General features: G+C 39.4%; 1 protein-coding gene across 6 annotated transcripts in view; it reads right to left on the minus strand.

Moving 5' to 3' along the window:
• Positions 1-15560, minus strand: part of DPCoAC (dephosphocoenzyme A carrier) — a 569632-nt gene that overhangs the window by 519470 nt on the left and 34602 nt on the right. For 4 of the 6 annotated variants that reach the window (XM_067140249.2, XM_067140255.2, XM_067140247.2 and 1 more), the window contains exon 2: positions 11683-11731. The exons of the other annotated variants lie outside the window; for them this stretch is intronic. The gene's annotated coding sequence lies outside the window, so the exon portion shown is untranslated. The remainder of the gene's footprint in view (positions 1-11682; positions 11732-15560) is intronic. 6 annotated transcript variants of the gene reach the window in all.

Raw genomic sequence — 15560 nt, forward strand, 5'->3', positions numbered from 1 at the left:
TGGAGAGTACAGAAGATGCCTCAAACAAGTGGTTTACTAGTTTTACTAGTAGCTTTACTACAGGTTTACTAGTCATAAAGGACAACACAAATGAACAGAATTAGAAAAATTTGTGTCTTCTGCAATGAGTGTTCTTGGGTCAAATGCGTTTGTTGAATGCATTTTCTCCTTAATGTCTAACAAGTGGTCAGACAGTAGAAACAGGTCTTCAGTAGATCTGATTAAAAGTAAACTACCGTACTAATTACTGTAAACATGAACATGTCTTGCAGAGAATTTCATGGTATGGTACTGTTAGACAGTGCAATTTTAAAGTCAGTTAAGTCAAATCTGAAGTACAGATAGAGAAAATAAGGCAGTTCTAATAATGTATTTTCTGCATGTTTTGTCATACTTAATGCATTGTATTGTATGTACTGTTAAGAGGGTGTAAGTTAGTTTCTTTTATGAATTTCAATAATTATCTTAATCTGTTAATGAATCTAATTATAATCTAAATGAAATTGGTACCTAACTTTTGATTTTCAAGTACAGTATTTATGAACTGTCCCTCATTTCTTATATCAAAAAGTGGCAATCCTACATAATATGCATCCAGTATAACTACTTTAATCTGGGTTCTGAACACCCAAAAACAATAACAGATGAAGTACAAATATTTTGTTATGCAATCTTTATGTTTTCCAGTCTGTCAACACTAATGTTAGAAATACACTAGAAAATACCTGGAGGGAACACTGTTATTACAAAACATTTTATTAACTATAGAATGACCCGTTTCATTACTAAAGGATAAATGTCAGATTCTATCAACCACCTTTTTATCATGCGTGCATACATTCTGTATTGTTTATGTTCTGTACACGTTGCTAAGAATTGGAGACTATTATGAATAGTAAGTGTAAAACCATTTCATCTTAAAATTCTGCAAAATGCCTTGATAAACTTGAAATTTTTTTCTGAAGTTATCTCATCGTACTCTGTCTGCTGCACATCTGCTTCTCTCAGCTGTTAATAGTGGACTGCATTGTGCATCATGCCTCGTGCTAGGATGTTGGTTTTGCTGGCAATTTCCCAGTAACTTGCATCAGTGATGTCCCCGGTTTTAGTGTGCAGTGTGAGAATGTTAGCGAGAAATTGCTTTGGAACGTCTTACTGTGCATTAGTGGATTAATAGTGTGATTGTGTGTAAGTTCATGTTTACTGATAATATAATAATGTAAGATCCTGACTATCAGCCCTCAGCTTAAATTCAAAGAATAAATTACCAGTAGGTATAACTTCACTCATACACTCATAAGTCAGAAAGCAAAAATACTAGAAAGGGTAACAGGAAAGAGAATGAGAAGAAAGGTGGAAGGACAATTACAAGAAGAGCAATACGGCTTTCAAAATGGAAGATCAACACTACACCCCATCTTCAGCATGAGACAGTTAATGCAAAAACATTGGGAATACAGCCAAGATAGGGTGATGACATACCTCAATTTACAACAGGCTTATGACAGAGTACTCAGAGCAAAGGTATGGAAAGTAATGCAACGGGGAAGATTTTTTTTTTTTTGCTATTTGCTTTACGTCGCACTGACACGGATATGTCTTATGGCGACGATGGGATGAGAAAGGCCTAAGAATGGGAAGGAAATGGCCGTGGCCTTAATTAGATACAGCCCCAGCATTTGCCTGGTGTGAAAATGGGAAACCACGGAAAACCATCTTCAGGACTGCCGACAGTGAGGTTCGAACCCACTATCTCCCGATTACTGGATACTGGCCATACTTAAGCGACTGCAGCTATCGAGCTCGGTGACGGGAAGGATTTGGAAAACAAATAATAGAATATGTACAGGCAACGTACAAAAATTTTTCCAGCACTGTCCCGACATGTGGACTGGACTATGACACAGAAGTGTGCTGTAACCACTGTTATTCATAATGGTCATGGACAAAACTGTGAAGGAGACAAATTTTAAAAATATGGGGACAGAGAGATGAAAGTAATGCAGTTTTTAGATGATACTATGGTAAGGGGAACAGAGAGGAAATACAAGGGCAACTCGACATACAAAGCGAGACCGTTAAAAATTATGGAATGAAAATCAGTTTGGAAAAGGCAGGACAATAATGCTGATAACAAGACAAAGGGAAGGGAATTAAAAAATAAAGGGACAAAACCTTGACATTTTGGGAGTTTCAAGTATTTGGAAAGCGAACTGTTGCATAATAATAATAATAATAATAATAATAATAATAATAATAATAATAATAATGTTATTTAATTTATGTCCCACTAACCACTTTTATGGTTTCCGAAGATGCAAACGTGCCAGGATTTAGTCCAGCAGGAGTTCTTTTACGTACCAGTAAATCTACCAACATAAGGCTGACATATTTGAGCACCTTCAAATACCACCAAACTGATCCAGGATTGAACCTGCCAAGTTGGGGTCAGAAGGCCAGTGCCTCAACCGTCTGAGCCACTCAGCCCAGCAAACTGATGGAAGATGCACGGCTGGACATGGAGATCAGTAAAATGATTCAACATGGAAATGCATTCCATCAGAGTGAGAGTCGAACCTGGTGTGGAGGAAGGAAGTACCAATTAAGTGTAAAGAGATGATTAAGAAATTCAACACCTGGACACTGACAAAGAGAAAGGAGAATAAAATCAAGGCCATTAAAATGAAATATTTAAGAAGAATGATAGGAAAGACAAAGGAAAGAATGAGAAATGAGGGGGCAGAATAGGAAATAGGATGTCAGGAAGGAAATCAGAGTCGAGAGAGGGATAAACTTGGATCTGGAGACCTTGACTAAGGTAGTTAAAAATGATCAAGAATACTATAATTAGAAGAAACCTGGATTTGGACACAGTTAAGGAGGAATAATAGTGGCCTGATAGAGGAAGATAGAAAGGTGCCGTTACCATCGCAAATTAGTGGGAGCTGGATGAGGGAAATGGATGATGATCAAATAATATTATTTGCTTTACGTCCCACTAACTACTTTTGCGGCTTTCGGAGATGCTGAGGTGCCGGAATTTAATCCCACAGGAGTTCCTTTATGTGCCAGTAAATCTACCGACATGAGGCTGATGTATTTAAAGATAAAAATTTCGTGATGTTCCGTATTGAACTATATCACAATTAAATTGAATAGGTTAAACTACGTTCTTTGTTATATCAATTTAATTATGAGGCTGATGTATTGGAGCATCTTCAAAAACCACCAGACCGAGCCAGGATCGAACCTGCCTAGTTGGAGTCAGAAGGCCACTGCCTCAACCATCTGTCTCAGCCACTCAGGGATGATGACGACGACCCATTCCAACTCTATGTTTGACGGATAGGGAGCCCTGACGCAGCCCTAAGTCTGTGCATGGCTGATCTTTACTACTCTCTCTCACACTGTGGCGATATAAAAACACACAAGTCGCATTACTGACCTAGCATTTTAGCTGACATTACAAATCATTTGAGTGATTTAAATATTTATTTGTAAGGCAAAAATCTAGTGACTAATGGCTCTGTCAAATAGAATTAATGTTTTTAGATGGAAATTCAACTGTTCACAGAACAAGATAGGAGAGAGATTCTGAAGAACTCCCATCTTTAGTTGGTTTAAGTGGTAGTTTATCATGTTGGTACCAACAATATAAGGCAAGCCTGTATAGATACCAACATAGTTCAAGACGTCTGAGATCTGGTTAATGCAGCATGGAAGAATTTTATTGTAGTAGAGACTATCATCATCAGTGGAGTACTGTGTAGGAAGGATACTGGCTAGAAGGTGATCGGGGAAGAGACTATAGAGTGGTATGTGGGAAACTGCAAGTGAGATTTGTAGATACTACTGGGTGGGTAAGAGAAAGAGATCTGCTCTCAGATGGCCTTCACTTGAACTGCAGTGGTACATATAACTAAGACAGTTTGTTTAGAAGGGTTATAAGGAGGTACTAGCCGGGCTGAGTGGCTCAGACAGTTGAGGCACTGACCTTCTGACCCCAACTTGGAAGGTTCAATCCTGGCTCAGTCCAGGGGTATTTGAAGGTGCTCAAATACGTCAGCCTCATGTTGGTAGATTTACTGGCACGTAAAAGGGCTCCCGCGGGACAAAATTCCGGCACCTAGGCATCTCCGAAAGGCGTAAAAGGGAGGTACTTCCAGGAAAACTGGGTAGACTAGAAAGCAGTATAGGGGAGCTGGAAGACGAGTTCGGATGACATTGTGATAGTACATATATCACACCCCCGAATTATATGTAGAAGTTAGAGATATTATTGTCAGTATTTGATTTATTATTATTATTATTATTATTATTATTATTATTATTATTATTATTATTATTATTATTATCGGTATTTCATTTGTATGTTTTGTCATTTATATTTATAAGCTGGAAGATATCCACATATGTAGGTATGAGTAATTTGTTTTGCATGAGTGGGAAAACATTGCTTTAATAACTCTGGTAATTTGAATGAGTCATATGGCTGCCCCAGTGCTTGTTGTGATGTACTTGTGTCGGGAAATTCATGAGTCATGTATATATCCCAGCCTGATGAGATGAGCTTGTTGTTGTATTAGGAAAATTTGGTGATTCATGTAAAACTCCCAAGAGTTTGTTACTGTCTTGGGAGGAAGAAGTAGTTCAGGGCTTGGTCTTGACAAGAGGTTCACTCATGATTGGTGGGCAAGCACCAATCAAGACGTCTCATCTGAGAGGAGGGGGATGTTGATGTCTATAAAGGTTGATCATACGGCGGCAACCAGGACATTGTATGGAACATTGTAAGGGTGATTGTAGAGGTGATTGTAAAGGAACGAGAAGGAATATCACTACAACTACAACTACAACTGAGGCACTGTACGGGAAGGAAGTGGTGCTAATACACGGTACTGGAGTGACACGGCTGCAATGGACTGGACTTCAAACGTTCGTGGAGCGTAGTCTTGTTATGTTTGTGGAAAGTGACTGATTGTGGAGAGTGCTTGCGCATTAAGTATTGTAGCACTTGTGGCGGCCTAGCATTATATGTTGGTGAAAGCTATCTCAGACTTTCCATAAATTTATATGTTGAGGATCGACAGACGTGTGTGTATATATCTTTACAACAAGTGTTAAAATATGTGAACACAGTAGTACAAGGTACAGTATCTGTGTGATGTGATAACAGCCGATTATGAGAATCGGTAAGTTGAATTGATATAGAGACAGTGAAGGGTATTTATCTTCATACATGTACATTGTTCATCGGACTATTTACAAATGGTAACTTAGTTCTCGCTTTCGTTTTCCCACTGTTTTCATTATTATTATTGTTGTTGTTGTAAATATGGAGTCTTCCAGCAATATTTTATGTGTGTATTATATGTATAATGTTGTATGTTGATGAGGTGCTCATGCACGGAATTTGTTAAGAATATAGGTAGCTATTTTAGAATCAGTGTTATTGATGAACCTAGGTGCAGTTCCTACCTAATTAGTCGTTTTCAGGAGGTTAGGTAAGGCCTGCAGCAGATGTACCAGTACGCAGCATTATGTACACGCCCTGGGATATACAGTTTATCATGCTCTTATCTAAATTCGAGGGATCCATTCTGGTGAACTCTGGCGCCCACACTACGGACATTTCGGATAATTATGCTTATTAATTTTATTATTTTTTTATAAATATCTTATTTATGATATATTTTATATTTATTATTATTTGTTAGTATTCATAAAAAATTGTTACAACATTTAAAAAAAGTTAGTGTTAAACTGTAGAGGTATTGTAAAGAAAGGAAGAGAATTAATTAATTTAATAGATATACATTTAACAGATATTGTAATAGGAGTTTAATCATGGCAGAGAAGTGATATTATGGATGCAGGAATATAGAGACAGGATAGGAACAGTACGAGGGGGAGTAATAATACTGGTGGAAGAAGAATTTTGGGGTGTACATACCGGGAAGGGTGGCACCAGCACTATTGTGAAATTATTTGATAAGATAATCAGTTGTGTGGGAAATGACATGGAAAGGAACATACTGTAGCGCGTGATCTCAATTTACCAACTATCAATTGGGATTTTAATGCGATAGGAAGCAAGACCAACAAATCGTATATAAGTTGCCAGGCTGAGTGGCTCAGACAGTTGAGGCGCTGGCCCTCTGACCCCAACTTGGCAGGTTCGATCCTGGCTCAGTCCGGTGGTATTTTAAGGTGCTCAAAAACGTCAGCCTCGTGTCGGTAGATTTACTGGCACGTAAAAGAACTCCTGCTGGACTATCCGGCACCTCGGCATCTCCAAAAGCCATAAAAGTAGATAGTGGGACATAAAGCAAATAATAATATTATAATTACGTATATAAGTTAATCTGGGAAGGACAGCTGAGTAAGAACGTGATGGAACCATCTAGAGGGAAGAATAATCTGGATGTGATGCTGGTAAAACCACGAGCTATATAGAGAAACTGAAGTGATAGATGGTATAAGTGATCACGAAGCTGTTTACGTCATAGTTAAAAATAAATGTGATAGAAAGGAAGATAGTAAAAGTAGGACTATTAGTCAGTACCATATGGTTGGTAAGACAGGCATGATGGAGTTTAAAAAAAGTAATTATGAACAGTGGAAAATGTAACCAGTCTGTGGTATTGGTTTAAAGCAATTGTTCAGAAATGGGAAAACAGGTATGTACCTCTAATGACAGTAAGGTAAGGGTGCATTGCCCGAAGGCAGGTCTGAACCTCCGCAGAGGCGTGCCCGAGCCGGAGTATATGTATGGTAGGGTGGCCAGTTTCTTTCTGCTCCTCCATTCCCTTACGCCCCAACAACAGCGCGTGGCAACCCAACCAAATCTTGACCACGCCCAATGTTGCTTAACTTCAGAGATCTCACGGGAACTGGTGTTTCAACACGGCTACGGCCGTTGGCTCTAATGATAGTAAGGGATGGTAAAGATCCACTATATTATAACAGAGAGGTAAAGAGGTTACGGAAAAACTGAAGGAACCTACTAGGAAATTGAATCTAGAGAAGAAATCAGCTAAGGGTAACATGATGGCAAGCATAATTGGCAGTCATACAAATTTTAAGGTAGAAACAGGTTTGAAGAAGGACATTCCAGGAATCATTAATGAACAAGGAGGGTGTATATGTCAGAACTGACATAAAGCAGAAGTATTCAGTAAGCAGTGCGTCAAGATTTACGTCGCACCAACAGAGGCACAAGTAGTTATGGCGATGATGGGATAGGAAAGAGATAGGAGTGAGAAGGAGGTGGCCATGAACTTAATTAAGGTTTTATCCCAACATTTGCCCGGTTTGAAAGGCTGCTGATAGTGAGGTTCAAACCTACTATCTACAGAATGCAAGCTGACAGCTACATGACCCAAACCATGCAGCCACTTGCTTGGGTAAAGACTGCTGGTTATAAGAATAATATCCAGGTAGAAGAAGTGACTAATACAATGAAATATTGACATTTGCCTACAATAACAAAGATATTTATAAGAAGATACAAAAGTTGAAAATAAGGAAAGCAGCTGGAATTGAAAAGTGCTCTGGGGATATACTAAAGGCAATAGGTAATAGTACTGTTACATATCGGCCTTGTTCGGTACTTCCTGAAAGGGGCTAGTGAGGCAACTGGGAGCTCCCAGCCCAAGGGCATGGCCGGCCTCCCCCTGTTTTGTTCTCTTTGTCTGCTTTTACCCTGTACCTTCTGGAACAAGAAATGGGAATGTTCTGTCTCTAGCTCAGCCCTGAATATTCTAGTAACCCATCAATGAGATACAAATATATGGCCGCCATGAACTGGGAGTGTTTGTAGTGTTGGAGGGTCAAGTATGTGGTGTGGATTCCACCAATCAGCTTTGGAGTTCAGTCGCTGAACTGGGGCGGCAGCAGTGTTGGCTGCCACCAGTGTCCGAGTACCTGAGCTGAGTACGACTGCCTTGGAGTACTGACTGGAGTGCTGTATGTGTACCAACATGGAGTGATCAATTGGAGCTTGACAGCAGAAGTGCTGGTTTTTGTCTGTGCCTCGCCGAGTCAGAATATCAACGTATATTCAGCAGAATGGTGGTGGCGCACTGCCTTGGAGTAATGTGTGTGTACTACCGTGGACTGAGGACTGTTATGGAGTCTGCTTGCGGAACAGCTGCCGCGAGTGTAATTGGAACTGTGTTAATGGTCATTGCCCAGCTGGTTAGCACTGTTGAGCTGTTGCTGTTCAGTTGTCAGTGTTAAATAGTTCACTGCGTTTGACTGTGTGAATTACTGGACTTTCTCAGAAGTCGAACCATGGAACTGTCACTGTGTGTTGTTGGGGTCAGCAGCCCTGGTTCGTGTATGTCCATCTGCAGCTAGTGTGCAGGGTGACTAGACTTGCGAGCGAAAGGCCTATCAACCAGGATTACCGTCCCCAGGTAATACTAATGAGCTGGACACCTGCTATATGAAGAGGACAGTGACTTGTAAATAAGCAGCAATTAGTGAGTGTTGTCATTCAGATAGTTGAAGAGGTAGAGAGAGAGAGAGAGAGAGAGAGAGAGAGAGAGAGAGAGAGAGAGGAGGGGGGGGAGAGAGAGAGAGAGCATGTGTGTGTGTATGTGTGTGTGTGTGTACAATTACTGGGTCATCCTGAAATAAATTAGAGATATACAACAGACTGTGTTTTATTCATAACAAAAGTTATGTGTGATACACTACTGTAATCAGCATGAATCAGCAGATCTGTTACTACAGGTTTCAAATTCCATCGGGAGCATTCTGGAACATCTGTATACAGTGAGTACACATACATATATTTCTGAAGTTTTATTCTTGTGTTAATCTCTACATGTCAGTTGAACCCACAGGCTTCACAAAAATGGAGGCTCAGTTAAATGTGCTCTTCGGTATGATGAAGAAGATGGAGGAGAAGATTGAAGAAAGTCAAACAATGACAAAGAAGAAGGCCAAAAGGTGATGATGAAACCCAGAAGATGGAAGAAAGCCCAAGAAAGATGGAAGACAGCCAGATGAAGGTGGAAGTCAGCCAGAAGATGATGAGAGATAGCTGGGAGACTGAAGATAGACAGGAGATGGAGGATAGCCAGAAGAAGTCGGAACACAACCAGAAGAAGATAGAAGATGGCCAGAAGATGAATGGAAGTAGAAGGAAGACAGCCAGAAGACAAACGGAGGCAGTCAGAAGACTGCCATAAGATGATGGAAGACGGCCAGAAGAAGATGGAGGGAGGTCAGATGATGACGGAAGACGGCCAGAAGGAGATGGAAACTCAGAAGGGAAAGACGGCTAGAGAAATATCGAGGAGGGTCCCCATGACATAAAGCATGTTCTGCAGGTCCTGAAGATCTCGTCCAGAAGAGAGTAAGTTCTGTTCCAGATGAGAGGAAGTACCAAAGGGCGCTACGACAGGGCTGCCACGTAACAGTACCATATCTCAAGTACTTATTTGATTACTGTTTGCATAAGGGAGCTATACTAATTGTATGGGGAGTTGCTATATTAGCCACTGTGTATAAAGGAAAAAGTGATAACCATAAAGTGGTTGATTACAGGCCATTCAGCTTGATACGTATTGCATGTAAGCTTTGGGAAAATATTACTTCTGATTATATTAGACATGTTTACAAAATTACTAACTGGCTTGATAAGAAGAAGTTTGGGTTTTAGAAAGGTTATTTCAGAGAGGCTCAAATTGCAGGATTCCAGCCAGACATAGGAGATATTTTAGATTCAGGATGTCAAATGGACTGTATCGTGACTGACCTATGTCTTTTGATAGGTCATGGGAGACTACCGACAAAAATGAGTGCAATTTGACTAGACAAAAGAGTGACTGAATGGTTGGCTATAGTTTCTAGATAACACAAGTCAGATAATTAGGGTAAGTGAAGGATTATCTGATCCTGTAATCATTAAGAGGGAATTCCTCAAGGCAGTAATATTGGACCATTGTGTTTTCTTTATATATATATAACTGATATGGGTAAAGAACTGGAATCACAGATCAGGCTTTTTGCAGATGATGTTATATTGTATAGAGTAATACATAAGTTACAAGATTGTGAAGAACTGCAAGAAAACCTCCATAATGATGTAAAATGAACAGCAAACAATGATATGATGGTAAATGAGGTGAAAAATCAGGTTTATGTCCTCTCATTACAAGTAAGTAGGTGTTAATAGATGGAAAGTTCTTAATTGGGGTAGTCACATGAACAGGATTGTAAATAAAGGTTACAGATCTCTTTACATCGTTATGAGGGTACTTGAAGGTTGTAGTAAAGATTTAACCGGGCGAGTTGGCCGTGCGCATAGAGGCGCACGGTTGTGAGCTTGCATCCGGGAGATAGTAGGTTCGAATCCCACTATCGGCAGCCCTGAAGATGGTTTTCCATGGTTTCCCATTTTCACACCAGGCAAATGCTGGGGCTGTACCTTAATTAAGGCCATGGCCGCTTCCTTCCAACTCCTAGGCCTTCCCTATCCCATCGTCGCCATAAGACCTATCTGTGTCGGTGCGACGTAAAGCCCATAGCAAAAAAAAAAAAGTAAAGATTTAAAAGAGAGGGCATGTTAGTCGCTGGTACGACCACTATTAGAGTAAGGTTCCAGTGTATGTGTTCCTCACCAGGATTAAATGATTCAAGAACTGAAAAATAGAAATAAAAAGAAAAATAAGAAAAGCAGTTCTAGATGATTTCAGACAAAAGAGTAGCATTACGAATATGCTGTGAAGTTTAGGCTGGGAAGACCTGAGAGAAAGAAGATGAACTACTCAACTTCAATTAAGCGGTAGGTTCTGAGCTGTCAGTGGAATAGACCAATCAAGTTGGAATTCAAGGGGACAAATTGGGGCAGATATTAGTTTATACAAAGAGGAGTTGGGATTGGAATAATTTTACCAAATGAGATGTTTGATATCATTATGCAGTTGGGAGTGTTGAGTCATGAATTTACATGCTTCTTGTTGGTGTCCTCCGCCTTGCAGGTATGCAACCCGCTCCCGCATCGAATCTCTGAGAATGCGCGTGGTGTATCCAACTAGCACGCTGACTCATGGTGTGTGATGTCAGCCAGCCCATATAAATAAGAGGCGAACTCAGCGGCAGTAGGCAGTCAGCTGTGTCCAACGATCAGCTCTATGCCGTAAGTCAGACACGGAGGTACCCCTCTTAAAAATGTGGGCTGAATAGGCGGACTGAACTCTGATCGGGAGGTTTCACCTCTGGACTCACTACTGTCTCCCTATTTCCGCCTTCCTGGTAGCCTCGTCCCACTTCTAGCATTCTCATAATTCTCAATTCCACATCAAGCCAACTCATTATAACATTTAGCATGCTCCAAATAAGAAGCAAGTCAACAGATAATTTATTTCTAAGTATCTTGTAAAAAATCTCACTAAAATAAACTATTTAGTTGTGTTATATATTGTTTGCTTCTTGTATACAACACAGCACTTCTGGAGTCATATTTTATATATATAGTGTCTTTCTTTTCACATTTGTCATCAAATGAGGCTTCAAGCAAGCCTGGGTTATTGTTGAACACTGTACAAAACAGCTTTTAATTTCTGTAGGTTAACACAACTTTAAACATTTTTGATCATTTTGTGCAATTTGATATTTAATATTCCTAGCAGAAGTCACGCTGAATCCAACCTACAGCATATAACTTACCCATATTGGGAGTAGTCATCTGTCCTCGGTCATCAATCCAGGAAGTGCCCTGAACCAGTATAATAGGGAGAATTAGACGTGATTTCAATATAAATAATGCAAAATATACTCAGCAGATATTACTAAAATACAAGCCCTGAAGAGAAAAACAAATGCTGAACTGAGTGAAATTAAAACAAGGCAAAATTCAACAGTCAAACAGTCCTTTAGGAATGATCACTGTTCAACAGATTTACAGGAAGTATTGCAAATATTTAATATCCAATCAGGAGCTTGGTATGCATGTGAATGTAGGAACTGCCTAACAAAAAATGTAATTGTGAAATGACTATGATGATGATTGTTGTTTAAAGGGGCCTAACATCTACGTCATCGTCCCCTATAATTGTGAAGTGTTTACTAGTACATACTGTACTTAATTGGGCCTAGGAATGAAATAGGTGCTCCCAGTATTTACATGGCTGGTGAAAAGTAAAGTGTTATCAGCTGTATCATGGAGTGTGACTTAACACTAGGACCACCAGAGCGGTCAAAATGGCCGCTACCTGTTCTCCCTATTCTAGTTTCATTACAGATTTTAACATAGGATAATGAGCTGCTGTAACTTTTCCTGATTAGTGGTCATTAACTTTGCATCATTGAATAGGGTGTTAGTAACAAGTACACCTACAACTGCCAGAGCAGTGATTTTGACTGCTGTATTAATTATCATAATAAAATGTATTGTAACACAGGTCTTCAGCTCTCGTAGAGATATAATCATCTGCTCATAATTATTCTATCAACAACAGTAATGTTCAATAACACAACAGTTGAACTCTAATACATTACAAACTGTACAAGAATTGTTTCCCCTGTGTCTCCAGTAGTGTCTTCATTCATCATCTTGTCACAGTAAAATAAACATGTCTCGTAGACCACCACCTCTTACTAATGAAGAGTTTCTGAGTCTAATGCACAACATTCCAGAAGGTAATGCCTAATGTGTGTTGTCCAGATATAGAGGACCTAAAAGCAGAAGCTGCAGACGAAGATTACTGCCAATCAAGTGATCACGCTGAAAGCAGTGATTCAGATCATGCTGAAAATTGGATTGTTCAGGCTGAAGGTACATTGTTATGATTACGTCTGCCTCCATAGCATAACAGTTAGCGCTATTAGCTGCAGTGTTCTCCCCAGAAATTTTCGTCAGCTGGGTGGCAGGAATGAGTAACCGAGCGGGGAATACTACATAAAAAATGAATATGATAAAATTTAAATTTATTCCCCTCAGTTCATTAATAATATTATACAGGTAAATACAAGGTGTATGCGTAAGTTTTTGCCGGTTTTTGTGGTGAAGAAAACAGGTAATTTTCAAGGGAAATTCATTTTTTGTTTATTCAAAATGTTGGTCGCTGGCTTCTACACACTTCGCCCATCTCCCAGGTAAGTTATGAATACTATGCCAGAAAAACTCCTTGTCTTTTGCGGCAAACCATTCGTCGAGCCATTTTCCAACTTCCTCGAAATTGCTGAAGTCCTGTCCTGCGAGCGTGTGTCCCATTGATGCGAAGAGTTGATAGTCAGATGGCGCTACATCAGGTGGGGGGGTACGGCATGTGCGGAAGAATCTTCATCCAAGTGATTTCAAGGTGTCTTCCACTGGTTTTGCTGTGTGAGATGGCGCATTGCCGTGGAAAAAAAACACTTTGCCATGTCTTCTGGCCCATTCCGGTCATCTTTCGATCAATGCGTGATTTAAATTAATCATTTGTTGGCGATAGCGTTGTGCATTAACGGTTTCGCCGGAGCTTCAAGTTCATAATACCGCTCTGGTCCCACCAGACACAAAGTATGGTCTTTCACATCGAAATCACCACGTTTAAATTGTCGAAACCATGTCTCATATGTTCTAATCGATGAAGCATGTTTACCATATGTTTCTACCATCAAATGATGAGTTTCCACAGCCTTTTTCTTTTGATTAAATAAGAAAAGCAATGTGTGCCGCAAATGTTCTTTTTCAGGCACAAAAGTCGACATCATCACTGAACAATACAACACAGATGCTAGTGTTTGGCATACTCACTTGCGTGTGTTGGTAGGTCAATGTTAGATGAACAAACTGACGTATGTGTCAAATTCATACATTATGTACTGCTCGCTGGCGCCATCTCTTAGTGAAACCGGAAAAGACTTATGCACACACCTGGTATTAACTGCAAAACTGAACTAGTTTAGTGTTATTATCAAGAACAAGACATAACTTCTAGTATTCTACTGTTCGTTCATAATCATGTAACGCTAGGACTTAGCATTCGGTTGCTGTGGAGTGCCATACAGGTTTGTGACGATATGTGTTATTGAGTGCTCGCATGCGATTCCATGCTAATCCTGACACCTCTCACACATGACATTACGTGATAGTCAAGCTAAATATTTAAACTACGATGTAATCGATGCAATTGTGCTAATATTAATGTTGATTTATCATTTAAATAAACAGTTTTACTGTATATACACTTTAATTTGGAGCACCCAGTGACTTAAATATGTATTAATATTATGTAAATAGCACATATCTAGGTTATGTTAGCTGGGCAGTCTGTAAAAACTGCAGGGCAGTGCGACCAGTAAAAAGGTCCTAGGGAGAACACTGAGCTACTGTCCTCTGAGGTTTGGGTTCGATTACCAGCTTTGCCAGAGATTTAAGAATGGCAAGAGCGCTGGCATGTGGTTAAAACGGTAAATGCAGCTAACCTCCATTGGGGGTGTAACTGATAAGAACTGCACCACATAAGGATTAGGACACGAGTTTACTTTTATGACTATATTGTTGTTGTTGTTATTATAACAATCAGCGTAAAAACTTTGATGAAATTCCTTGATTTATACTATATTCAAATTGTAATGATGCCTCATATGAGCCAAGTACCAACGAGTTTTCAATTATTCTACTGCAGCTGTAAAAACTATAACGTATAATGCAAGGTATCAGAGAGGATGCGTCAACCAATATTTTGTAAACTAAGAGGTCCGCAACCTCACTATGTGCACTTATTGTTCATTTCCATCTGTATCACTTGTTTTCATTATTTTCTTCTTAGGTTAACACAGTTTTTAGTTTCAATTATGTTTTATATTAACCCCTGTTTCACTGAATTTTGTTGCACTGAGTTGTTTTTTGCTCCACATGGTGATGTAAATATTGTATATTGTGCTAATTTTGTTTCCATCTAGGCTCTCTTATGTTTTTTCATTTGTTCCTTCATTATGCTTTTTTGCATTTTTAGCTTTTACTATGTATGTTATTTCAACCCCCCCTCCCCTTTTTCCACTGAAGATGGCTCAAACAAACCGAAACATGCTTGAATTTGATTACTCCGGCTAATGATGGAATATATGATGTATTGAATTAGGATACACTCATTTTTTCACCTTTGTAAAGTGAAAACCGTCAATACGAAATGATTCTATTATCTCGTAATAAGATACCCCCTATTATCTAGCGGGTAATTAAACCCACAGGACTACATGCAAGGCCATCTAGTGATTACCAACGTTTTATAAACTACGGCTTAACTACAGACACCCACATCATATACATGATTTAACCAGGCATTAACTTCTCTCAATCATCTTCATGGACATATACATGCTCCCCTATTTACTGCTAGCATTGCTTCCTGGCCCAATTCCAGAAAGGAATGAAGGTCTTCTTTTTCTTCAATATAACTGTCTGACCAAGGCTAGCACAATTCTTCACAGAAGTTTTGTTCGAATATTTATGCTGATCAACTAGTGTGCAAAATAACAAGCACCACTGACACATTCCATTCTTTGTAGAATTCTTTCTGTGATGATTTTGTTTCTCCATAAGAGTTTGTTCTGAATAC

Source organism: Anabrus simplex, chromosome 2 (assembly GCF_040414725.1).
Source record: "Anabrus simplex isolate iqAnaSimp1 chromosome 2, ASM4041472v1, whole genome shotgun sequence".
NCBI classification, from domain to species: Eukaryota; Metazoa; Arthropoda; class Insecta; order Orthoptera; family Tettigoniidae; genus Anabrus; species Anabrus simplex.